The sequence below is a fragment of the Uloborus diversus genome, unplaced genomic scaffold (genome assembly GCF_026930045.1).
Source record: "Uloborus diversus isolate 005 unplaced genomic scaffold, Udiv.v.3.1 scaffold_11, whole genome shotgun sequence".
Taxonomy (NCBI): domain Eukaryota; kingdom Metazoa; phylum Arthropoda; class Arachnida; order Araneae; family Uloboridae; genus Uloborus; species Uloborus diversus.
The window spans coordinates 2,592,592-2,620,526 of NW_026557765.1; the positions used below are offsets into that span (position 1 = coordinate 2,592,592).

Sequence of the window (27,935 nt, forward strand, 5' to 3'; positions counted from 1 at the left end):
CTTATATATTTGAATAATGAAATTGATAAGAAAAACTAATCATGCTGAAAACAAACTGTTCTATGTTTGGAGTGATCAATCTTACTGTGAAAACAAGTTACAATATTCATATCTAAAATGAATGCTGTACTGTTTGGCACAAGGGTTTGGTATTGACTTTGAATGAAGTTGTTTTATAGAAGGCCTGAGTTCATGTATTAATGACTTGCTTTTTTTTATCCATAGCTGCATGGAGTGTGGTGTTCCTTTCTGCCAATCCAGCCATGGCTGTCCTTTGGGCAACATCATTCCCAAGTGGAATGATTTGGTTTACAAGGTGAAAAATTATTTCCTGTGATATGTTTTGTAAATGCTATCTTGTATTTAGTTACTCTGTGTTTTGTGAGGTTAAGCATAGTTTGTTTTAAATTTTATTAAGTGGAAATGGGATAAGATGGTGGTATTAGGCTTTATCTATATTTTCTCGAAGAGATTTTCGATGGAAAACGCATGCTTCCTGTGCCTTTTTCATTGTTCAGCATTAGATCTTGGAAACTGTATACATAAATACTGTATTTCTTATCAGATTTTGGTAATATTTCTTTCACATAGATGTTGGTTATTATACCGTTCAGGGGTCATACTTCAAGGCTGAATAGTACCAGAAAGAAAAATCTGCTACAAGCTACTACAAAAGCTGTTTTGGCATTTTCTGCACCAAAGCGAATATTATGCTCTTTGTAAACAATATTTCTACTGTTTTAAAGATAGATTAATGCCAACTTTTCTGCATTAGGCATAAAATTGATGCATTTTGGCCGCTATTATGCTTTTACATGCCATGTGCTATTTTTCATGCATTTTGAAATCAGATAGCATTTGTTTCTGTAACAATTAATCATTTGTTAATTTGAGATTTTATGGCAACCAGGCCGATTTTCTCTAATTAATGGGACCCATGTGTTTATTTAGTTAAACCTTAGTAAAACAATACTTAAGAAACCTGTGGAGGGAAAAATTTTGTATTGAAAGTCTATCGGCTATTTTTAATTTAAAAGACCATGAGTGACTGCTTGGATATGTTTATTACACAACTAATAAATTTTTGAAAAATGCTCAAGTCATAGCAGGTAGAATCCAAGAAAAGAGCTGTGAACATCCTTGATTTGACTGAAGGAGTTCAATATTCAGGACTTGTTATCATAAAAAAGCTCACTTAGCTAGAACAGAAAAAAAGGAGAGAGCTTTAATTTTTTTTTCAAAACCAAACTATATTTAAACTGGAATCTAAGCTAACCCTCAAAAAACGTATTGTACACAAATTGATGGGGACCTCAAAATATTACCATTGTAGAAAGATTTATCATTATAGTGGATATTGTGGCTGCAATATTTTACTGTAGTTCTGTTTGGTATTTTATTTATCTGTTTAAAATCTGATATCTTTCCATCATTTGTCTTGTTTTTATTTAAACAGGAGGATTGGCGTGAGGCACTCAATCAACTGCTGCAAACCAACAACTTCCCAGAGTTCACTGGACGTGTTTGTCCTGCTCCATGTGAGGTAACTTGTCTTTTTCTGTATTCATTTATCTGTAATTTGTGTTAAGGGTTTGTCTCCTCACTCCCACAAAATTTTAAAGTACAATATGGACCACATCATACAGTATGGATTTACAATGTGGGCCACTCTATGGTTGGTAAGATTGCACATGCTATTGAAACTATCATGATCGTAGCTGCAAATAGAAACCATGCTAGTTGCTCTTAATCTTAGTCTTGCAGGCTGTGCGGAATTCTGATAGGTCTGTCATAAAATATGATTTTCAATCCAATAAATAATTATGAAAGCAGTGCATAATTTATTCTACTAACTCTTAAGTAAAAATGTTTCATCAAATTCAGCTAAGTATTTTTCAATATTTTAATAATCACCACCTAATATCAAAGAATAAGCGTATTAATCTCTTCAGTTTCAAATGTACTTGAATTCAAGATATCAAATATAATAAAGTTTAAAAAAAAGTATGGTAAAATACCAATTATGCAAAGCAAAATTTGAAATGTGCTGTAAAATGATTGAAAATTTTGTTGTACATTATTTGAAAATGGAAAAATAATGAAATCGTTGATTTTAGAAACATCACATCATGTTTTTTTTTTTTTTCTTCTCCAGGGAGCCTGCGTTTTGGGAATAAATGAGCCTGCCGTGAACATCAAGCACATAGAATGTGCCATCATCGACAATGCTTACGAGAAAGGTTGGATGGTCCCGCAGATTCCTGCTATCAGGACAGGGAAAAGAGTTGCCATTGTCGGTAGTGGACCATCTGGGCTGGCAGCAGCTGCTCAGCTTAATAAGGTAAATGACACTTCTACCCTTTTAGCCAGTAGCTTCCAATATGGTATAGTTGATAATATCTTGTGATTTTTTTTCCAAAGCCACTATGGGCTCTGGTTTTTTAAATTATTAATTCCAGAATTCAGATGAGATTTTTTTTTTTTTTTTTGAATACGACTGAATTTGATACGGACTCTCAATGATGATCCAAAATGCCTTTTAGTAGCGATACAAGTTAACACTTAAACCAGGAAAATAAATAAAATAAAAAGTGATTCATTCTTTTTGATTTAACATTCTTTCATTTTTATTGCCATCTAAAATTACTGTTCTAGGATTTGACTGTAAATTGCATTGTTTACAAATACAAATACGAGGACTAACGACAGGCTCTGGGGCCAGCTAGGTTTATTTGTCACCAATGAAGATCAATGGCCCACTTAAAGTATCTACCCCTTCTCTCATTACAATGTCTTCCAGTAAGCTGTTCCCAGTGCACACCACCCTACAAAAATGATAATTTTTCTTCATTTCCATATTAGGTTCAAGACTTGAATAACTTAAAGCAATGAACTGTTATCCTGCTTTCCGTGAAAAAATTGAATCCGTTAACATTTTTCATTTTGATAAATTTAAACGACTGAATCCTTCCCCTCCGACTCTCCTTTGTTCCTGGCTGTACCTATTAAGACTCCTAGGTCTGGTATTGTAATCTAAATTTGAAAAGCTAGCCTACTTCACTAGCCTAGTAGACTTCCTTTGAACCCTTTCCAATAAAGGAATATATTTCTTGTGGCGATCAATTCTTGTGATTTTAGACAACTATGAATTTCAGCGCAACAGATTTGAGAGGGTTAACTCTAATGTACTATCTATTTGTTATTCAAACATTGTTTTCTAAAACCTCTGAATTATTGTTCATTCACAAAGCTTAATCTTACTAACAATATTAATGGCCAATATGTTTTGTTTCTTGATCCATTCTGCCCATTTTAAAAACATAGCAAAGAATGGAAAAGCAAAATATGTGCGTTTTAAATTTTTGAGGTTTCAAAAGGTGACCTTTATATATAGCTAGCAATTTTCCAAATGTTTATTTTATATATTCTAAGAATATGTTATGTTACTGTTTTTTTTTTTTTTTTTTTTTTGCATTGAGTTATTAAGTGTGAATTTGTGTTATTATAAAATCATGACAGGTTTTAAATTTACCTTTGTGTTAAAGATTAAATATAAAACAACATTGAAATCATAAAATTTAATGATGTTTTCCTGTTTAGTGCTTGTGACATTGTTTTTATTTTATGTGTAAAATAAAAACACTTTATTTTACATTAGATTTTCTCATCAAATGCTTGTAACAAAATAAGTATTATTTTCCAAAATTCCTGAGTTTTAGTAATTCTGTACATTATTTTTAGGCTGGTCATACGGTTAATGTCTATGAGCGTAATGACAGAGTTGGAGGTCTTCTGGAGTATGGAATCCCTACCATGAAATTGAGCAAAGAGGTATTGACTTTATTTTTACAAATGTGATTGTATATTCAGTAAATTACCGCCCAATAGCCAGGGCTAAAGCAGAAATACATGAAATACACCGCCAGCTCAGTCATTTCCAGCCGAGGACTGCAGTTTCGTGCTTATTAGCACTCATCAGCCCGGCATAGGACTAACTGAGCTGGGGGCGAAAAACCTCTTAAGGAAGCCAAGAGTGCCAAACAAACTGGTAGCTAATATGGAATTAGCGCAGACCAGACGAGTGACCGAAACAATGGTTCGGTTCAACTCGAATATTGAACGCAAGGCATGGTACATTCAGTAAACTACTGCCCAATAGCCAGGGCTAAAGCAGAAATACAAATGCAAATACAAAAGTGACGACCAGCAACAGGCTCTGGGCCCAGCTAGACTGGTCCTAGTCAATTTACAATCCCCAGTGAAGATCAATGGCCCTCTTAAAACTATCTACTCCCTTGCTCATTACCACCTCTTCCGGTAAACTGTTCCAAGGTTCCACTACCCTGCTATAATAATAATTTTTCCTAATATCCATGTTAGCCTGAGATTTAAATAGCTTAAAACAATGATCCCTTGTCCTGTTTTCAGTGCTTAACTTCAGCCCCGTGTCATCTTTCATTTTAATAAATTTAAACAACTGAATCATGTCCCCTCGGTCTCTTCTTTGCTTAAGACTGTACATTTTTAACCTTCTAAGCCTGGAATCATAGTCTAAGTGAGAAAGTCCATTTATTAGCCTTGTAGCTCGCCTTTGAACCCTTTCCAATACATTAATGTCTTTCTTAAGATAAGGAGACCAAAACTGAACAGCATACTCCAAATGAGGTCTTACCAAACTTCTATATAAGGGCAGAAGAACTTCTTTAGATTTGTTTGAAATAGATCTATTGATAAACCCAAGCATCTTATTGGCCTTGTTACTAGCAATGCTGCACTGTTGGCTAAACTTTAAATCCTGACTTATTAAGACCCCCAGATCAGTAACTTTGTCTGCCTGACTAATGACTGAACCTTGCAAATAATAACGTGTACACTTATTTCCATGCCCTAAATGTAGCACTTGACATTTCCCAACATTAACAGCCATACCCCATCAATCAGCCCATTCGGTAATATGATCTAGATCCTCTTGCAGCTGTTTTGCTTGTTCTTCATTATCTACAGTCCCCATAACTTTGACATCATCAGCAAAACAATTCATGTTCCCAGAAATATTTTTGTGAATATCGTTCATAAAGACAATGAACAAAACAGGCCCTAACACTGATCCTTGAGGAACACCGCTTAAAACCTCACTCCAATTAGAGTAATTTCCCCTTACAACTACTCTTTGTTTCCTTCCGGTCAGCCAGTTTTTTACCCCAATGAAAGTTTTCCCTCCTATTCCTATATCAGCTAATTTGCTAAGTAGAGCAACATGCGGTACCTTATCGAAAGCTTTTTGAAAATCAATGTAAACAACATCTACAGGCTTCTTATTGTCCAAAGCCATGGTAACTTTGTCATAGAAATGTAATAAATTAGTTGCACAAGATTTACCTTTCCTGAAACCGTACTGAAAACTAATCAATAGATTATTAGTCTCTAAAAAATTTACTATCTTAATTTTTATCAATGTTTCAAAAATTTTGCAAACCACCGAAGTTAGACTCAGGTCTATAATTTAATATAGACAGGTCTATAATTTCCCGCACTCCCTTAGACCCTTTCTTGAAGAGCGGTGTAATGTTAGCCAGATTCCAGGCCTCTGGCACTGTCCCCGAGTTATAAGAAGCATTGAAAATATTTGCGATTACATCTGCTAATTCCTCCGCACATTCAACTAAAATTTTTGGATAAATATTATCAGGTCCCGGAGCCTTAGTCTCTTTAATTTTTTTCAAATGAAGTAAAACGTCATCCCTGGAAAATACAAAGTCCTCAAGCTGTACTATAGCTTGTGTCTTGTTGGTGTCAACTGTTGAGATACAGTTATCGTTAAAAACACTCGAAAAAAAGGTATTAAGAACATTAGCAATATCACTATCGTCCTGAATTAAAATTGCGTGCTCATCAACCAGTGGCCCAATATGACTATTTCGAACTTTCCCCGAATTAGCGTATGCAAAAAAACCTCTTGGGATTCCTGTTTATGTTATCTGCCAGTCTTTGCTCCAACTCTCTTTTCTGAATCCGTACCAAATACTTAAATTTACGCCTTGCCTTACAATATTGGAGCCTATCTGCACTGTGTCCTGTTTCTCTAAACCTATGAAAAGCAGCTTGCTTGTAATTTAGAGCGTCTTTAGTTTCCCTGGAGAACCACATTGGCCAAATTTTAGTGTTGACAACCCTTTCTCCTAAAAGGAACATGATCCCCAACCGTTTTCACTAGCTTTTCCTTAAACTCTGCCCACTGAAGATTCACATCGCTATTGTCCAATCCAGAAGAAAAAACTGCTTTCAAACTCTGCCTAAGTGCCACAAAATCAGTATTTCTGAAATTGGGCACAAACCTAAAATTCTCTACTTTGTGCGTATCAAATTTAATCCCAAACCTAATACTGTTGTGGTCACTATCTCCAATGTGTTCCCCTACACATAACCCCTGAACAGAACCTTCCATATCACAGAAAACTAGATCCAAAATCACGTCCTGTCGAGTACCCTGAGTTACAATTTGATCTAAAAAACAGTCGCCAATTACTTTCAAAATTTCCTCTTCTCTGCTATTACTATGGTAAAAATTATTCCAATCAATTCCTGGAAAATTAAAATCTCTCATTATAATGACTGACCCCTTGCTTGAAATGTCACTAATAATACTAAACATCTGTTCATCTTGACCCTGACTTAAGTTGGGTGGCCTATAAATGTTCCCTAAACGTAGTTTATTTCCCTTATTGCTCATCAACTCCAGCCAAATCATATCAATCTCATTAGGTTTATCATTAATTACCAATTCATTGCAAGTTAAAGTGTCTCTGACATAAAATAAAACCCCACCACCTCTTTTACCTACTCTATCTTGTCTAAACAAATTATACCCAGCAATAGATAATAAATCATCATCACTTTTGGTAGCCCATGTCTCAGTAACTCCAATAATATCCAACCTCTCATCTATAATTATGCTTTTCAATTCATCCATCTTGTTCCTAATACTACGAGCATTTGTATAAAAAACCTTAAGTAAGCCCATCTTACTTTTATTTAATGCTGCACGATTATTTGAATCCCAACTGTTAAAATCTTTTCTCTTATTAGCCACCCTATTTCCGTTTCTACTAAAATCCAAATAGTTAATACCCTTTTGAATTCTGCTCCTAAAACCATGACCCCCCCCCCCCCCCCATTCCAACTTAGTTTTTTGATTCTGAAGCCTCTAAAACCAAACCACTAACCATTTTGACCCCTGTAGAGATCAGATGCAGGCCATCCCTAGCAATCCAATCGCATTTACATTTACTCCACACATCAATAAACCTGATACTACGCTTAACGCAAATTTCCTTGAGTATCAGGTTCATACACCTAGCCCGTTGGTTTAACCAACTCTTATGCACTCCATACCTGGGAAGCAAACCAACCACTTGGACATTTGCCGAACAGTTGGTTGCTTTGTCCAACAGGGAATCCCATTCCTTTGTAAACTCATCATTGTTACTATGGCCTACATCGTTAGTTCCCACCCACAAAGTAATTTCATCCTCTTTATTAAATACCCCCTTCTTTTCAGCAACCCTATTTACATCTCTCACCCGAGCCCCTGACAAACAACATCTAGCCACCTTACGTCTAACTCTGCCTATTGAGTTTCCCACCTCACGCACCATTGAATCTCCCAAAATTATACCCTTAGTTTCCCAGTCTGTCACCTCAGCAATAGCTTTCCCCTTTACCTCTGGAATTTTCCCACTATCTAACACACAGCTAATGCCCACCTCCTTTTTACTAACTTCCTCCTTTACCTCTAGAATATTCCCCCTATCTAACACACAGCTAATGCCCACCTCCTTTTTACTAACTTCCCCCTTTCCCTCTGGAGTGTTTACCCCATCTACACTCCTACAGCCTAATGCTAACTCACCCTCCAAAGTAAGCATCCTTACTCTGATTTCTGAGAGTTCAACACAGTTAGTGCAAATGAAATCCTTCTCAGACTCATCCTTCCCCTTAAACAAGCAGAACATCTGACATAGGTCACAAGAAATCCACTTGTCCCCTTTACTACTTTTAACCTCCTTCATTATGCATATAACCCCCATTCTAGCTCAAAATGATACACTTAAAAGTCAATATAAAAATGCAAAATTGAAGAAATGAAACTAATTATTAGAATTAGAAAGCATTGGAAGAAAAAGGTACAAAAATTACAAAATCCTAAGACAAGCAGTAAATTAAAATAAACAAGTTACACACTTAACAGAGCACTCAGGCTTAACAACAAGAAATCAGCACATTTTAGGCTTAGCTACAAGGAATAGAAAAACACTTTAAGAAAGCAAGTAAATCAAAAATAATACTTAAAAGCACAAAAATACTTAATTATATGATAAAATACAATAAAAATACTGAAATTAAAGCAGTAAAATAAACAATTACAGTAAAAAATCACTTATCTCAGGAGCAGCAAAATATCACCCCAGCATTTACTGGCGCCCTCTATCGGCGGACTGCAGTCCTCGGCTGGAAATGACTGAGCTGGCAGTGTATTTCATGTAAATGTGATTGTAGCTTTGCAATAAAACTTAATTAGCATAATTGTTGGATATGCCAGTGAGAATAAATTTTTGGACGATTTCAAATTAGAAGGACTATATTTAGAATTTCTTCTTTAAGGAAAAAACAGCCTTGGCATTAATTGTTCCAACATATTATCAACAATTAACGCCATTCATGAATGGGGAGCAGGAGAAGTAAGTATTCTTCACCCATGAAGAAATTGTTGAATGCTTGTTTTTCTTATGAAGTAGTGTCAAACTATCAGTAGCATTATTTGATGGTCAATAGTTAATATTTGTTAACCTCCGAAGCAAAAAGGAAGGCAATTGGTTATAATATTGGCGTGTCTATGTATCTGTCTATAGCAGTATAGCTCCTAAACGATTGAATTGATTTCGACAATTCTTTTTTTGTTCGAAAGGCGACTTGATTCAGATTGTTTTTAGTTAGATCTCATCTTTGTGAGACTTCAGTATTCAAAGATATTAATTAAAAGCCGTGAAAATTAGCATAGTAATTCTAAAAACATAATTTTATGTTTAAAATATATACCATTTGAAAGAATGAGTTTTCCTGCATGTGTTGGAATTTCTTTGCGACTTCCAAGTTATAGAGCTCAAATTATAACAATCTTTAGCAGGTTTCAATTACAATGCTAAGTCTATTCACACGATTAGTAACAATTTCATTGTTGGTACACAAGGAGAGAAAACTCAATGACTTAAAATTTTTATCTGTTGTCTGTTTCCATTTGTTTTCAAATAAAATTCTTTTAATTGGTTCTAGAATACAGCAAAGGCTTTTAAAAAGTTTTTCAATTTTCTGTCTCTTTTGTAACTAGCAGATTTCAGTAGTTGTGATTGTCTTCCCTTTTCCATGTTTCTCATGTTATCTAGAAAATAATTACATGTATTGTTTCATGTGCTCTGACCAACAACATTCAGCTAATTAGAGATTGGTAATCAGGGTGAGGAGTTTTTAAAATTTTTAATTTTATAATAGTTCTTGCTCTTATGAAATGGTGTCAAACTACCAATGGCATTATTAAATAGTTCATCGTGTTAATAACTATTTTTATTGATAATTTTTATCAGTGCTATAGCATATTTTTGGAAACTGAACTTGATTAAAATATGCATAAAAAGAGTTCATCATATTCATTTTGTCAATTATTTTAAGAAATCTTATTTGTTTAACTATATGGTTTTGTAAATAAAATAATTGTTTGCATTACACAAAAAAAGTTTTTACTTATTTATTTTTAAGTGGATGCCTTTGTTTGTTTTGATTTTGTGGGAAGTGCAATATTATTTATGTGTTTCAGGTTGTGAAAAGGCGTGTTGATTTATTGACTGAAGAAGGCATAACATTCCACACCAACGTAAATGTAGGAAAAGACATTTCTGCTAAAACTCTTCTTGAGGAGAATGATGCTGTGCTGTTGACTGTGGGAGCAACATGGCCCAGAGACCTTCCAATCCCCGGTATATTTACCAAAATATTGAAAACCTCAATAATAGGAAATGTAGATGATTTATGTTTAGGAAGTTAAAAGTTTGATTTAAGTCAATTTACTTATTAACCCTTTGACTATTCAATTTTTTTCACAAAGTCACATCAAAATAATTTATATTTTGTATGTTTAAAAAAACAATATACAGTCTAACCACGAAATGTTTGAAATGGGCAATCGGTCAAAATCAAGACAATTCCATCTGAATAAATCTGGGGGGGGGGGGAAGGAAAAAATAGCAATGGGATTTTGATGCACACGTTTTGTAATGTCACTAGGGCCTTATTTATCTATTGCATTCTCTTAAATAAAGTGAGGGAAAACAGTAAGAGTTTTTATGTAAACAAAAAAAAAAAAGTTTTCATTTTGTTCAGAATATAAAAGCAATATGGTAAGGTCAAAATTATGTTGTAAAAAAAATAAATCAATTAATTTTTGTAGTGAGAATATAGGTTGAATATATTTTAGATTTTAAAAAATGTTGCCATGAACAAATTGTCATTTTTACACAACTTTGTCTAAATAATTAAGAGACAAAAGAGTACATCTGTAATGAACAAATTACCACCTCTGTAAACTTATAGATGCATCCATTGGCGCCTATAAACCGGATGTTTGCCCATATTCTCGGTGATCAGACTATAAAAATTTATTTCCTCAATTTCCCTACTTACGTTAGAAATTATGCTTAGTATGATATATCTCAAAACAAGGTTCAAGAAAAAGTTTGACTTTGCGTTTTTGGCACCAAATTCAAATTTCTTCATGATCCACCCCTCCCTTTTCTGAGTTACAAAGAACACACTTTTGGTAAAACAACGTGAGAAAACTTCATTAAGGAACTTGGAAAGGAGCTTTTTTTTAAAGTTTAAAATTTATTATACTTGCTTCAGATGCAGCATTTTTAACTTAACCATATTTCTCCTTCAAGGGCGTGAGCTGAATGGCATTCATTTTGCGATGACCTTTCTGGAAACTTGGCAGAAGAAGCAGCTTGGGAACAAAATTGACTATGCCAAAGTAAATGCCAAGGATAAGGATGTGGTTGTTATCGGAGGAGGCGATACTGGATTGTGACTGCATTGCAACATCTTTGAGACAGGTAACTTGCTCTGCGCTTTACTCCTAGTAGCTACTAACCAAGGCATTTGAGGCAGTGAGAAACAAAAGGGATTTAAGTGGCAAAATTAAAAATTTGGAGATAATCAGTACAAATGGCAGGTGAACCTCTCCTCTGTCTTGGGTCCAGGGGTGCCCACAGGGAGGGATTATGACGCAAGTTGCGCCATCAAAATATTTTTTTTTTTTGGGGGGGGGGGTTAAAAGTTATTTATTTAAATTTCTTCATTAATATACTTAAATGTGTATATTTATTTATTTTTTTAATTATTTTTTTTTTTAATTTTATTCTGTTTATATTTTAATGCATTCATTTATTTAGTTTGTGTGTGTGCTGTGTATGTTTTTGGCGAGGCAATATATTTTTTCTTTTAAAATAATATAAATAAAAGTAAATAAACAAATTAAAAAAATAAAATTAACAAATTAAAAAAAAATCATGAAAAATATATAAAAAAAAAAGTTAAAAAAATTAACTAAAAAATAAAAAAAAGGGGGGGAAAGATTGTTGAGAAAACTTTAGGGGGAATTTGCCGCCATTGAATTTGGGGGGATGGGCATCCCTGCTTTGGTCGGGAAATGGTACCAGTAGCCCTGGTAGGTGTTGCTATGCAGCATGATTTAGAAAAAAAATTCAATGAAAGCCTACCTAGGAGCTTATCTTGAAACGCGTTTTCCTCGAAACTTTATAAATACCACTTACATCCCTTTGCTTCTCACTGCCTCATATGAGGAATTAGGGGGCTCACTTTGACACCCCCCCCCCCTTCTTTCTGTACATGGAGCTCACACTAGGGAAAAATCATAAAAAGGTGACATTTTCCACCATGACTTAAATATAAAGTGGGACTTTTGTGGGACCTTCCTACAAATGGATTTTTGTTGAATGGGATTTTGGAAAATGTTGCGGGAATCACATAATTCTGTTTCCTAGTTCAAACCCTGATAGATATTTTTGTTGTTTTGTCCTATAAAATGTATTCCCAGGTAGCATTAACTCATCGGATTTTGCTCGGGCCGATCATCGACTCCTCCTAAACTCATCGCGGTAAAGCACGCTGATATCGTTGCGATCAGAATCCGAGAACGGTTTTTCGATGAGCTGTTTTTTATCGGAAAACTATATCGTTACGATCAAATTTTCGAATGAAAATTTGCCGAGCTGCATTTCATCGGAAAAAGAGATCGTAACGATCAAATTTTCCGATGAAAATTTGCTGAGCTACATTTCATCAGAAAAAAAGATCGTAACGATCAAATTTTCCGATGAAAATTTGTCGAGCTGCATTTCATCGGAAAAAGAGATCGTAACGATCAAATTTTCCGATGAAAATTTTCCGAGCGAAATTTCATCGGAAAAAGAGATCGTAACGATCAAATTTACCGATGAAAATTTTCCGAGCGAAATTTCATCGAAAAACGAAATCGTAACGATCAAATTTTCCGATGAAAATTTGCCTGAGCTACATTTCATCGGAAAAAAGAGATCTTAACGATCAAATTTTCCGATGAAAATTTGCCGAGTTACATTTCATCTTAAAAAAAGTAGGTCGTTTAAATTTTCCGATAAAAATTTTCCCAATCTAAAATTTTTGGAAATCTCCCAACTGGTTAAAATAGGATAAGTTTTATTATTTGAATATCCGACTATTTATCAAACGTAAGGCTATACGGATCAATATTTAGGGTTGAGAATCGGAGGAAAAATGCCTGAGACTTTGACTCCGAATCCGTCTCCTGGATTTTGGAAGGGTTTACTCCAATTTGCTGCAAAATCAATTCAACTTTAACTCCACGATTCCAACGCCGATTACCTCACTGGAATTGCGAACAAAATAAGACTCCGGCTCTTGAATGATTTCTCTCTATCTCCAAAACAATTCCACTCCGTTCAATTTGACTCCTAAAATTACTGACTCCGACTCGGTTTGCGGACAAAATGATCGACTCCGACTCTTCACTAGCTGGCGCCATAAGCATATTCCTCGAATAAAATTCTCACTTTCCGTTCAGAAATCTGTCATAGCCTTGCCACCCGATAGATGGCGCCACAAATGATTTTCGATTTAGTACATTATTTTTCACCTTGGAGAGAGTGTAACTTGTCTAGTGGTTAGCATATGAATCTCGTATTCAAGAGGTCTAGGGTTCGATTCCCGGCTAGAGCGACTAAGATTGAACTCACGCATCACGCTCATCAAAAGTTGTTAAATTAAACAAGTTATTAAAAAATATATATATTAAGTAATTGTCCCAAAAGACGTCATCCGAAAATACCCCTCCTGAGAGTTTTCTTCCCACTGTTAATTTTTTTTCCTCCTACTTGTCCCTATATCGTAGTTGTTACTACTTCGCATCGTATTTTCATCCTAAATTCATCGCCTCAGAACGACACTGCTCGTATATTGCTCCAAATTTCATCGTATTTTCATACAAAATTCATCACCTCGGAACAGCACTGCTCGTATATTGCTCCAAATCTCATCCTATTTTCATCCAAAATTCATCGCCTCGGAACAGCACTGCTCGTATATTGCTCCAAATCTCATCGGTATAGGGAGCAAAATTCATCGGATTCCGATGATCGGATTCTACTATTACCGATGAGACATATTGGAGCAGTTTCCGATGAAAACTCATCGGAATCCGATCATCGGCCGATCATCGACCGATCAAAGTTTGATCGGATTTCGATGAACGGCCGATCATCGGCCGATGAGTTGATGCTACTCGGGTTGAGTGTATACCCTTCCTCCTGGAAGTATTGGTTTTAAGTTTTCCAGCGCTTTGAAATTGTATTAATTTTTGTGTATCTCTAAACCTCAAAGAAATAAGAGGAAATTTTGATCTTTTTTCATCTGATCTTAAAATATTTCAATTAAGTTGCTTTTGAAAGACAAATGCAGATCCACCATTTCAAACTCACATGGAGTCAAGTGCAGATCCAAAGGAGGGGGGGGGGGGAGGGCTTCCATATTTAAGCAACCAAAATAAACTAAAAGCTGCGTTTTAGAAACTTATATTTCAAAAAAATTGTTCCAGAAGCCTTATTTTACCCAAATATTACACTTATGACCACCCCTCCCCAAAAATGACTACTCCAAAATCAGGAACTGGATCCGCCTTGATGTCCAGGAGATGATATATGCTTAATACATATTGTATGAAAAGCCCAAGTGGATGTATCAGTAGATAATGTTTCTAATAACCAGAAGAGGGTCAACTGCTATACCTCCTAAACCCCAACTGTTGAGCCTGTTAATGTGTGCAACTTGTAAATGTTGATATTGCTGACAGTAAGAAGCAAAACATTTATTTTTTTTAGTTTAGAAACTACCACCAATGTACAAGTTCCAAAAATTATTGCATCATACCTTTCAAGGTACACAATGTTGCAGAATATTTTTTAGGCTTAAAAAAGTTCCCTGAAACGTAAAAATTTTTACTAAAAATGTCTCCCAATTATTTGCTTCATTTATATGTAAAAAGTTAATTATGTGGGGAAACATATAGTATTCAGCATAAATATGTATGTCTAATCGATATCAGTTGTTGAATTTCTTGCGCAAAAAACCAATCTATAAAAATTAAGACTTTTTTCTTTTTTAAATCAAGTTTTTAAGTTCTTTAAAACACAGTGAGATATCTCTGGATGTTATCAAAATATTCAATAAAACATTGACTTTTTTTTTGCAAAAATTACCTCTGAATTGAAAAAAAATTTCCCCTGAATCTAGTTCGAGCGTTCAGAGATATTTTCTTCATTTGCAAGAACCTATTTAGCAATGCATAATATTGATCATCAGGATGTAAACAGTATCAATTTTCAGCTTTATGCATTTTGTAATTTGTTGCTTTACACCAGTTTATATTCTCTGTTCTCATATTACTTACAATAAACCAAAGCTATAAAGATTGTAAATATTTTCTGCAATTAGTTCTACAAAATTTTGTTGTACTCATTAATACCTCAAGACAAAATGTTACAATGACCTTTTTTATTACTGAACTGTTATGGATAAACCATATATTTTTACTGATAATTTGATGATGAAAAATAAAATAATTTTTATTTTGTCTTTATTAGGGAGCAAAGAGCATTGTGTCATTTGAAATCCTCCCTGAACCTCCTGAAAGTAGAGCAGAGAACAATCCATGGCCTCAGTGGCCGAAAATTTTCCGCGTGGATTACGGTCATGCCGAAGTCAAGCATAAATTTGGGGATGATCCAAGAGCCTTTTCAGTTCTTAGCGAAGTAAGTCTTTTTACGTTTCATTTGTTTGTCAGATCATTGCAAGTTTCTACCACAGTGGCTACAAACAACTAAAACCTGCAAAAATAAAATTTCAGTTGGCCGAAAGTCGGTCTCGGTTCATTGTGCTGCAACACTGAAAATTTTCGTCTTTGCCAGGAAGTAAAAGTTATTTTCATGGTTAGTTTTTTAAGCACTTTTATTATACTTGGCCTGATTGTCATGGAGAAATCTGAAGCCTGGTTTTGCTTATATCTCTGCAACTAGACCACTTAAGACTTCAGGATTTGCTTAATCTTAAGGTACAACTTAGCGCTGAAAAATTAAAATTCTAGAATAAAATTATTATTTCAGTTAGGATGGAAAACACCAAATTTCATGCAATTTCCCTATTAAGTGTTTAAATATAAAACCCATTGTTACAAATTTCGTTGCCTTGCAACAGTAATGTTAAAAGCAATAATAATGAAAATTTTGAATCAAGGCTTCTCTGAAGCAGGCATGAAATTAGCAAGCATAAATCCTAGAGAGGAACAATGATTAAATTTTAGTGCCAACTGCTTAAAGTTTTAGACACGTATATAGGTTTTTTCCCTTTTAGTATCGAGCATTTATATGAAAAAATAAGGGGATGTTTCGTGAGGGTTAAATTATTGTGTTTCTGAAATAAATTTACACTAAAAAGGATAAAATAACAGAATTTTTTTTAAAAATGCTAAGCACTTTTCATAATGCACTCAAAAGGACAAAATAACTTTTCTGGGTCAAAAAGGACAGTTTAAGAATTCCTGTAATTTTCAAAAATACCAAGAAAATGACACCACAAACGAAGAAAAGTGCGGTTCTAGTCATTTCAAACCAAACCTTCCCAATAAGAAAAATATGCATGTTTCAACACTCAAAGTTATTATTGAAAGCTAGATAATAAGAGAGAGAGATTCTCTTCATGACTTGAGCCGCACTTTTCTTCGTTTTTGGTGTCACTTTCTTGGACTTTTCGAAAACTACAGGAATTCTTAAATTGTCCTTTCTGACCCAGAAAAGTTGTTTTGTTGTTTTGAGTGCATTATGAAAAGTGCTTAGTATTTTTTTAAAAAATTCTTACATCAAAATGTGGTTTTTGATGTGACAAGGATATAATGTTGGTTTAAACTGTTGAAAACCCCCTAGTGTCGAAAACTACTCAGTGGTGTACAAGAGCTTGCTGAAAAAGCATATACTATCAACTAGCAAGTTGTCATGTATTATGATGAAATTTTAACTGTAATAAGTGTAATTAGAAGTCCTTAAATTTTTCATTAATACAAATTAAGAAACAATTACAGGTTACTATAGTCAGTGCGAGCATTTTGTTGGGTTTTTTTCTTCCTTTTATTCCATTACATTTCTTGTTAAATGTTTATAAACTCAAGTTAGCATACATTTTTGAGAAACCTCTAAATTCTTTACGACACATGTTAGGAATATAAGTTTTATCTACGCGCTAAATTTTATACACAAGGGTTTTTGACAGTTTTTGACAAGATGGTTTTTGATGTGACAGTTTCAACTTGCGTGTCAAAAGCCTACCAGCTCTAGTTATTGTTTTGAGGTGCAGATATTTCTGATACTTAAACTTGTAAAAGTTAGCAATAAATCAAATGTTAATAGTAAAATATATATATATATATATATATATATATATATATATATATATATATATATATTTGCAGTTTTTTGAAATAATGCAAACTTTTAAAGTTCTTTAAATATAAATCGTAATTGACGGTCGTCTGCGTATTTCGCGTGATTTTAATTGCTGGAAAATGACCAAAATCGTGATGATTGAAACTTTTCAACTATTGCCATCTTGTGTTTCTTAACAAATGTTTGTAATTATTTTAAGCAAGGCTTTTAAAGTAAATTTCAATGTTCGCTTTTTGCTTTACTTTTGCGATAATTCGGAAATTAGGATGGTCGTCAAGTTTGTTTGTGTAGTTTTGTTTTTGTTGGGAATATTGCTTTCTCGTCAAGCATGGGGAGGGATTAGAATTCGCAACTCCAACGAACTATAGGGGGCACTGTAGCCACTTTCTAATGGCGGATGAAAAAGGTAAAACAAACGCACGTGGTAACGAAGAAAATGCTAATAAGCCTAGTAAATTTTGTTCGTATGCATGATTTTCTCGTTTTAATCTTTTTAAATTAATTTTCAAAGACTTGTTGATATTCTGGCCCACGTAGAAAGAAATGAGAATTCAAGAAGCATTACTAAAGGTTAGAAATTAATGCAAATTACGTAGTTCATAGTTCAAAGCAGCCAGTTCCACGATATTGAATTCGATATTTATCAATTCTTGATAAAACTAAATAATAATTGTGGCCTGACAAGAATAACAATTAATGCTAGAAAATTTAATTATATGACATTACGAATTATTATCAAAAGAAGATGATACTTCTTTGCCTTGCTTGGCTAGCGCTTATTGTTTTGCATTTGTAGCTGAGTTATTTTTCTCAAATTCCCGAATCAGTTAATTTAAAAGCTTTCTGTTTCGAATGTTTCTAATTTCTGAGTTATGATTTACTTATTTCATGCTATGCAAATCATCAACAAAATTCTCACGGATATATGGTGGTAGTTTTCTTTTCAGTTGATCTACCATTCTTTCTTTTTACTTATCGAATTCTGTAATCGTTCTACCATTTTATTCCACTCATGATAAAAATTAAAAATGGTTTAACTAACATGCGGAATCTCGCCAAGGTACTTTGCTCGCTCAATACTAAAACTATAACCGTAAACAAATTTGGTGAAACCTTTCAGCTGAGAATAAAAGTAAATTCTTTCTCGGTTAAACATTTTTCATTTTGTTCTACTATAATATATTCAAGAAAATGTTTTGCATACTGTCTATTCCAACTAAATGCTGCTGTAAAATATGGTTAGTTAAATTAATTTAAGATTTAAAAAAAAAAACCAATATTCTTACAAATTTACACAAAACAATAAAAAATTTTACCTGGTATAACGTTATCCAAGGTTATTAATCCAAAGTTTTCTTGTGTTAACGCTCATCCATGTTAACCATTTCTCAATCAACTCACTTTTTAGAAGGAAATAAGGAAAACTAACATTATTTTGAGAAGCTCGAGAATACTACTAAGTGACGAATTAATTTCTGTAGCTGAAAGCAATCTAAGACACATCGATTGCTTTAATAAATACTCAGAACAAACTGCCTGTGTTAACGTCAACAGACACACGTGGAATGCAATGTTTTAGTTTTTTCGGCAGTTTTGGAAATTATCGCAAGGTAGCGTATTCGAGCGCTGGAGTTGCGAATTTAGTTTTCTAAAATGTATCACAATGAATCTTTCTTTGAAAGGTTTTTTTAGCATGAGTAGATTTACAAAATTATCTGCAAAAAAAAAACCTTTCTTATTCGTGTCTGCAAACATCCGTAATGATATGTAATGATATAACAAAAGAAATGTCAGTACCCTTTTGCCTGTATTTCATATTTTTCCCTCATCAAATCATTTGAAGTATAGAATATCTCAATGGTGCAAAGCAATGCCACATAAATTGTTCAAAAAATACTGATTGCATAGTGTCCTTTTTTAGACAATGTGTTACATAATATTTTTGCAGCATAAGGTTATCTTTAACCCCTTGAGGACCAGCGCTCGGAAAACGAAGCGCAGCTACGGGACCGAACGTTCTGAAATGGAACGCCGCCATCGGCCCGAGCATTTACAGCAGTTAAGCCTAACTGAACAAAAATATTCATATAAAATCAGCATCTCAAAATAATGGCTTGAAATTTTAATTTTGCTTAAATAATGTACTACTGATTACTAATTATTAATATAAAGACTATTACATTATTAGAAAGAAGTGAAATAAGTAGAATACTAAAACTTTAACCATGTGCACAAAATTAAATGATATGTGCACAAAAACAGAGTTAGAGTTTGACATCGTGAGTGTGGAATCAAAGAAAAAGAAATGTAGCAAAAAAACATGTTCCTTATGTAATTTTGATTAAAACAACTTAGGTCAACGAATTTAAACTAGTTATATTTCCCACGCGACAAGTCTCAAAACTGCTTCATAATTCACTCGAAAACATTCCCTTTCACTCACTTTGCTAACTATTTTTATTGCAGTTTTCCATTCTCTAAATGAAAAAGAATAAATACAGAAGAACAATATCAGAAAGGATTCAAAAATAATCATAAACTTCAGGCCTCTTGAAATCATTCATGTACTCTCATTGAACGGGGAATCCCAAAAGTCTGGAACACATACGCAAAAATATTTTAACCTTCCTTCCCTCCCCCATAATTTATTCAGCTAGATGTATATCTCTTTCAATTACTCGTAAAAAAAAAGAAAAAAAAGATATAAACAAGAGCAATTGAGACCTCACAAATCATATGCGCAGAGCAGTGATTCACTGTTGTTTACATAAAAAAAAATCTATCCCATTGAGAGGCCCAAATAAGAAACTAAAGCGTGTACACGAAGGTCAAATACCATGTGACTCGAATATGATCAAAGTTATAGCCATTTAGCGCCATCTATTATCGTTTAAATATTCCATTCAGTCGTTCCATTTCGAGAAAGCATATACGCGACGCTGGGACGTCAGCGTCGATCAGAGCGCGTAGCGGATAAGTGACGATGGGCTGATAGGAAAGGAATCGTTGCGTAGCGTCCGCGTGACACTGGGTGCGAACGGGTTAACAGTAACTGAAAAACCAAATCATTGCAAAGCAAATACAATTAATAAAGAAATTTGATAAAATATGTTAATATTTATAATTCGTGAAGCAGTCGAATTTTTTAATTGTACCTTGCAAGATGACAGGAAACGAGGGGTGGGGGTGAGAAACACTCATACCGTAATTTTAAATCCACCATTGGTGATTTAAATTCAAAAAAGACATGCACTTAACTACAAACATTATTTTTAAATAAATATTCTTGTTTTGGTAAGTTAAAAATGGTTTTTGAAGATCATATATTAAAAAGACGTGTTTCAAATGCTTTCGGTCTTTTTTTCAGCAATTCTTGGATGATGGGCACGGTAATGTTTCTGGCATCAGCACAGTGAAGGTGGAATGGAAGAAAGATTCATCTGGAAATTGGGTCATGGAAAAAGTTCCTGGAAGCGAGAAGGTTTACAAGGTGTGTTTCTGCTGTCTGATCATTTTATTTCTTGTTTCATACGCTGTTCTGATGAAGAGAGTAATTAACTCTGAGATTCAGAAATAAGTATAATTCTCTATCTAATAAATTAATATAATGAATAAACGAGCTGATGTGTTCATCACATGACTTCCTTTTACTCCAATTTAATGTCATTTCCCCATTACTGGCAAATTTAATGTGATTCAATAGTTTACTCTCTAAATATCACCAACAGTGGCCAAACGGAAATCAGATTTTAAAAAAATCGCCAAATTTGTTGCCAAGTTGGTGACAAAATTTGGCGACGAAAAGACTGGCGATATATCCCCAAATGTCCGCCAATTTATAACACCACTTGAGTTTATATTGAAATTAACAATGATTTCCCCCAAAAAAGGGGCAAAAGACCCCTTTAGAAACACCCGAATGCAATCAAAAAGAGAGGTGCACAATTAGACCCCACTAGGAGTCTACGTACCAAATTTCAACTTTCTAGGATATACCGTTCTTGAGTTACGCAACATACATACGCACATAAGTACATACAGACGTCATGAGAAAACTCGTTGTAATTAACTTGGGAATCTTCAAAATGGATATTTCGCATGTCTATATACTTTCTTAGGCACTTATCCATGTGTGCTTGAGTCAAAAAAAAAACTATTTGTTCGGGGGGTGAGCAAAATGGAAATTAAGGTTGATTTTTGAGTGAAAATTTTTTTGCGAATACAATGCTTCCTTTTTTGTAAAAGGAAGTAAAAAGTATGTATAATTATATACTAATCTATTTTGTTGAAATGTTATGTGTCAAGTATCTGTTATGGTCTGAATTCTAAAAGTTATTTATGTATACATCGTAAAGTTTTTTTTAAAATCCAGCTACAGTAGCTAAGTATGAATAAATGGGATCGAAAAGAAATAGCTGAGCCTTACCTGGCTGTTTCAATAAATTGTATAAAAATGTTTATTAACTTGTATACCAATCAGCAGAGCCGGATTTAGGGGAGGGCAGGCGGGGCTACTGTCCCGGGGCCTCCACAACAAAGGGGCCCCCACAATAAAATTTTTACAAAATATCCGAACTTTCACGGGTCGAAAATATCGGATATATACATATATATCAAAATATTCGGATATATATCAAAGTATCGGATATTTTCGAAAATATGATGATCTTTTCGAATCCTGATTAGGGGCCTCCACACTTCCAAATTCGGCCCTGCCAATCAGTGGTGTCCTTATGGGAGAAGGTCCAGGCAGCAGAAACAGCGCAACGCAAGCCACAGATTGAAGAAGTCTGAAAGCTATTTCTGAGTTGAAAAGATGTTTTTTTCCCACTTTCCGCACTTAAAGCAGAAAAATACAGTTCAAAATGAAATAGAAAAAAGTACGAAAAAAAGAAAGGTTCCTAAATCTATACGGGAGTCCTGAGTGGCTAAGGAATAAAAAACAATTGCTTCCACAACTACATGTGCCTCAGTTTTATACTTTATTTTGATGCCTTTATTCTTCATTTTACTCGTAATTTTTTAATTTGGCATTTTACTTACAATCTTTTTTTTTTTTTTTTTGCCGATTCCGAATTTCTATTGAAATTTGGTTAATTAAGAATTAATCAACCGAATTCAATTGACCGAATTGTTTGGTTAATTAAGACTTCCCCCTCCAAAAAATTAAAGTTTAGGGTTCACCTGATACCAATAAATAATTATATTATGCTATTGAACAATTTCCTATATGTGTATCATTTGTAAAAGTAACAGAATTGAAATTACTACATAAGACTTAATTTGCTTATATTAGCTTCAAAATGTTTTGAGCAGAGGTTTATGGTCCTTCCGCATTTTAAAGGAGAGCAGCTAACAATTTTCTCAACTTGTCTGTAGTTTTTTCTCACATTAATGTACATTTTGGTCTGATAGAACTCGCATAAAAAAAGGGGGGGGAGGATCGGTGATTGTAATTTTAAAAGTTGTTTTTGGAGTTATAGTTTGGCCTTGTTAACTTTGATCTTTCCTTTCTCTGTAGGCTGACTTAGTAATGCTTGCAATGGGATTCTTGGGACCAGAAGATTATCTGTTACATGACATCGGAGTTGAGCAAGACCCTCGAAAGAATATCGCCACACCGGAAGGAAATTTCCGTACGTCCATGAAGAAAGTTTACGCTGCTGGTGGTAAGACTCTTGGTTCATTGAGACATTTTCCTCTTTTTGCTTCGATATATACAGTGAGCTCGTAACTATCTGTAACTGGGTTGTTGTATGTATAAAAGAAGGAAAATTCATTCGCGGAAAAATATTTAAGCAGGGACTTTATCAGCAGTTGAAGAAAAATAATTGTTCAGCTTTTATCTTCGTACTAGCTGCGTCTCCCGGCTTTGCATGGCCCGCCTCGAAAATAAAAGTTGTGTCAAGTGACGTGTGTTCAACAATCAGGCTTGAACAAAAAAGGAAGGAAAAATAAATCAATAAAATTTTGCGGCAGATTGCGGAAAGACCAAAAAGGAAACATTTTAAATCCCTCGATTACAGGAAAAGCCTTTAAAACAAAAGCTAGAATTTTATTTGTTCATATTCGAGAAAAAAAATGGCAGCAGATCTTTCGTCTCGATGATTTCCTTCCCGCTACAAATTTTAATAAAAGAATTGTTACAGAAAGTGTAGATGATGCACTGAATGATAATTTGAATGGAGGAAAGCATTCGAAAAATAGGGATTTTATGTCGAAATCTAAGTATCATAATTGATAGTTTTTTATTGATATCTCCGCTAATTATTATCGAAGGATTATGTTAAGTAGCGAAACATAAAGACGGGAAAAATACGAGTCTATCCATACCTGGTTCGATGGTCAGTGCACTAGCGTTCGGAAGAAGTAACTCGGACATAGATGAATACATACATACGCTCGGTTTTTAATTACCGTAATTTCGGGTAGATAAGCCGCCCTATCGTATATGCCGCACATGCAATAATTTACTAACTAAAAACAAAAGTTCATCGGATAAGCCGCTCTATCGTATACGCCGCAGAAGAGCGTATCAAACCATGGCGCCCCACACCCTCTATATATACATATGTACGGATGCGATCATTTATTTTAGTTAGAACAAAACTGTAACAAGCAACTGCATTTGTTAACAGATAAAAATGGAATAAACTTCGTGTAAAAAAAAATCAGAAAATGCTACGGTTTCACAAAAAAACCAGTGTTGCCAGATGACATCTACAATTGGTTGGATGAAAAGTTTTCAAATCATTGTTATACTTAGCAGTTCATTGAAAAATTGTTTACCCTTTATCAATTGATTCCTTTTTTTTTTTTTTTAATTTATCATCGAGACATTTTAAAACATTACTCAGACTATAGGGACTCTAACTCAGAAAAGCTAGCGATTCCTCCATTTTTCAGCCTAGTGAAACGTATGTTATCCTCACGAATCTGGCAACACTGGAAAGAACAACAACAGCGAAAAGCGGTAAAATCAGCGCAAACTAACGCAGGTTTAAGGGTGGGAGAAATTAAATTTAATGAAAAACCTGTTTCATGGTGCAATTTGAGAGTTCTACTAGCGTTTTTTAATGAATTTTAACATTGGCACTCGATTGGGCGAACATGAAAAGCACTAAGAAAGAATGGTGGGGGGGGGGGGGAATTTCTTCAGATACGCCGCCCTGGCAGATACGCCGCAGATGTTAAATTTCAACTTCAAAACACGTATAAGCCGCAGCTTATCTACCCGAAATTACGGTATATAAGCTAACCTTAACAAGTGTAACTAGGCAAATATGCTACCAAATATTTCTGATTTTCTCCTTAAATCAGGGCTTGTTATAAGCGAGTTCGACTGTAGTAGTTATTGTAAAGCTTGATGATAAAAGAGGGATAAAAATGCTTCAATCCTAAATAAAGAGGAAATGTTTTGTGCAAAAATGCATTAACATTTAACAAGTTTCCTAAAGAATTAAATCTAGAACTTTGTAAGCAGTGAATAATTTTATTATTCCTCCATTAGTATGTTACCTATTGAGTATATAAGTTGTCCAAATGCATACTTCTGCTGATTTGTTCCAGTCTTGCTGATTATCCATAAAGTTGGTTATCCTTGATATCTGCGCCGGTCTATTCCGTGGATAATTAGGAGTTTACTGTATGTGGGTCATTCCAAGGAAAATAATTCAAATGATGTACATGGTTTTAGATTTTTTTTAATCAATTTGAATATTTGCCACTAATGAACCATATTGTTTTTATTGATTATTCATTTAACTGTATGTACAATTGCATTGTATGTTTGTACAAAAATCATTTTTAAAGAGTTCAAGAAATAATTTTCATTGGTACTAGGAAAATATTATGTGTCCCAGCTTCAAATCATTTTGAGAGATTTGCTGGAATGCAATAACAATAACCTTTCGTATTAAGATTAAGTTACAGCAGAACTAAAGAAAAATAATGTATCTAAAAAATATCTATTTTTATTAATGTCCCACTATTTTCTATGTTTTGCATTATCAAATCTGTTACAACCATTTCAATAGTAAAATAAATAATGAAATTAAATCTGGTAATCTTTTTTTAAGAAGACCAAGTAGTATAACTTCCATGTTCAATTAGCTCATTGAATTCCATTGTCTGCACACACACAAAAATAAATAAGTAAAAGTAACTCACCTAAGTTAATTTTTTTTTCTGATATTTAATTTAACTGTTAAATGTCACATTTGTATTAGTATTTTTTTAATCCCTTGAAATGGCAGACAGAATTAGTTTTAGAACATTTATGTCATTTTGTGATTGTACTATAACTATGACTTTTCTGTGGATGATTTTTTTGAAAAGCTTATTTATTTGTCCACTCAGTTACACAAAGTGGTCAATATTTAAAAACTCTTTTTAAATTACTAATGTACAAACCAATGATACTCTATTATGCACAAATAAATGGAGGATCAATAAAAAAAACATCAATTAGTGCAAATATTAAAAATGATAGAAAAATTCAAGTTTTGGACATGATTTGAGGCACTTCATAACAAAGGGGTGCAAGTGTCAAGATTAAAAATTTAGAAATAGCTAAAGCAAATAGTAGAAGACAATTGCGCCCATATAGGGGGGCAAGGGGGGGACTCGAGCCCCCCCCCCCCCTCTTAGAAATTAGAACTTGCTTGCTTTTAGTACTTTTTTCTTTGCAAAAATGTAAAAACATTTCTTCTCCAGCCATTAATGAAGAAGTTATTAAAAATGTCAAATTTTAATGACTCTAATTTGCCCTGAAATGTGCTTCCATGGAGAAAATATCCTACTAAACCATGGTTGAAATATCAGACCCCCCCCCCCCCCTTACAGTTTTGCATGTGGGCGCCCATGGTAGAATAAACTCTTATCCATACCGTTCGAGGGTGGGGGGGGAAGCAAGAGATGGGAATAGTAGCCCTTGTAAATGCTGCTATACTGCATGATTCCGAAAAATGTTTCACTGAAAGCCTATGTAAGATTGAACTTTGTGCATGTTTTACCCAAAGCTTTGAATAGCCTACTTGCATCCCTTTGCTTCTCACTGCCTCATTTGTACTATTTTTGTAGGAAAGGTCCACATGTGCAAGCAAGTAATCTTGTCTGCTTGGGAAGGTGAAGAGCAGTATCTGCAGAAATATACTTTTTGCCATTTTTAAAGAAACCTGATATGGAATACATACTAACAATAGGGAAATGTTGGAATTTTGACTACCTTTTCGTGTTTCCTTTTTTGGTGGAAACCAAATGAGCAAGCTTGTACCAAAAAAATGAAGTAAAATAGGTGGCAAAAAAAGAAATTGCGAGTAATGCTCTTTACCTTCCCACAGCAGTATTCTTGGCAACTCACACTAATTCATGAAATCTCTCCCCAGACTGTCGACGAGGCCAGTCCCTCGTGGTCCATGCCATTTCCGAGGGGAGGCAGGCGGCTCGCCGGATCGATGCGGATCTCATGAAAAGTTCCTCATTGGCCGGTCCGGGAGGAGTCATCCCCTACGTCACCCAGCTGTCGGTCCCAGCCTAATCACCGGATCCGACTCCTCGGGACTTCTTGCTGTTGTGTATTAAAAGACATATATCGTTTAGCAGTAATGTATCGGGGTAAAAAAATTGAGCCTAGATAAATTGGATGCGTACCGGATTGCCGGCATTCCGTGTACATACTTTCTCGAAACGTTTGCTGTCCGGTCGTCTTTCGAACGTTACTTAGAACTTCCACATTTATCCTGTACTTTGTAGATGTCATATTACTTGTAGTTATGGAGTGTGAGTGAGCCACGGGTTACGTATATTATACATTCGAGTCGCTTGTTTCGGGCATCCCAATCTCGCTTCACTCGGTTGGATTCAGACCATGGATGGGTGAACCATGGTTCATTCTGTAGCGAAAATGGTAATCTCCATTCACTCAGAAGGTTTGTAAAGAAGATTTTAAGGGACAAAACTCTCCGGTTGAAATCTCCATCAAAGAACTTTTGAATGAGCAAAAGTTGTTTTGTTGTGAAATGAAAACTGATTTGCTGGTTCTTCGACGGTTGAAATCTCCATCATAGTCCGTTCAAGTATGGAGATGACCATTTTTGTTACAACATAAACGGAGGATCTAGTTCATTGCTGGTTGAAATCTCCATCATGAAACTTTAGAGTTTACCATTTTCATTACCCAATGAACTGATTCGCTGATTCTTTGACGGTTGAAATCTTCATCACAGTCCTTTCAAGTGAATGGAGATGACAGTTTTTGTTACAAAATAAACTTAGGCTCTGATTCATTGTGGGTTAAAATCTCCATCACAGACCTTTTGAGTGAACAGAGATTACAGGGTTTTTTTTTTTTTTTTTTGCAAATACACTGAGGTTCTGGTTCTTGTTGACCCAGAATCTTCTGAATTGACCTTCCAAATGAATGGAGATTATGGTTTTGCGCTATAAAATAAACCGAGGTGCTGATTTAGGAACCTCGATTGGAATCATGCTGAGTAAAGCGAGACGAGGGCCCCAGATCTCTCTCACATGATTGTCTTCGATCTTTCGAGTTAAAAATCCTGCACATAAACACCAATCCTCTTCTCGATTAGAAACCTCCGCTTCGTCAAATTTCCTAGGAGTAACCTAAAACACGATTTTGAATGACGTCTTCCATTTAAGGTGCTGACTGTTTTAAGATGTTGGTTCCATTGAAAAAAAAAATGCTTTTACCTGCTTTTAACTGTATAATTGAATATTGTGATGCACCTGAAATTCAGAAAGTCTTAATTCCTGTGATTTTAGTTTAGATCATGCTGCAGGGTTCTCTACATAACGTTT

At 34.5% G+C, this 27,935-nt stretch overlaps 1 pseudogene; it reads left to right on the forward strand.

Moving 5' to 3' along the window:
* Positions 1-27,332, forward strand: part of LOC129232190 (uncharacterized) — a 222,266-nt pseudogene extending 194,934 nt beyond the window's left edge.
* The last annotated feature ends 603 nt before the right edge of the window (positions 27,333-27,935 follow it).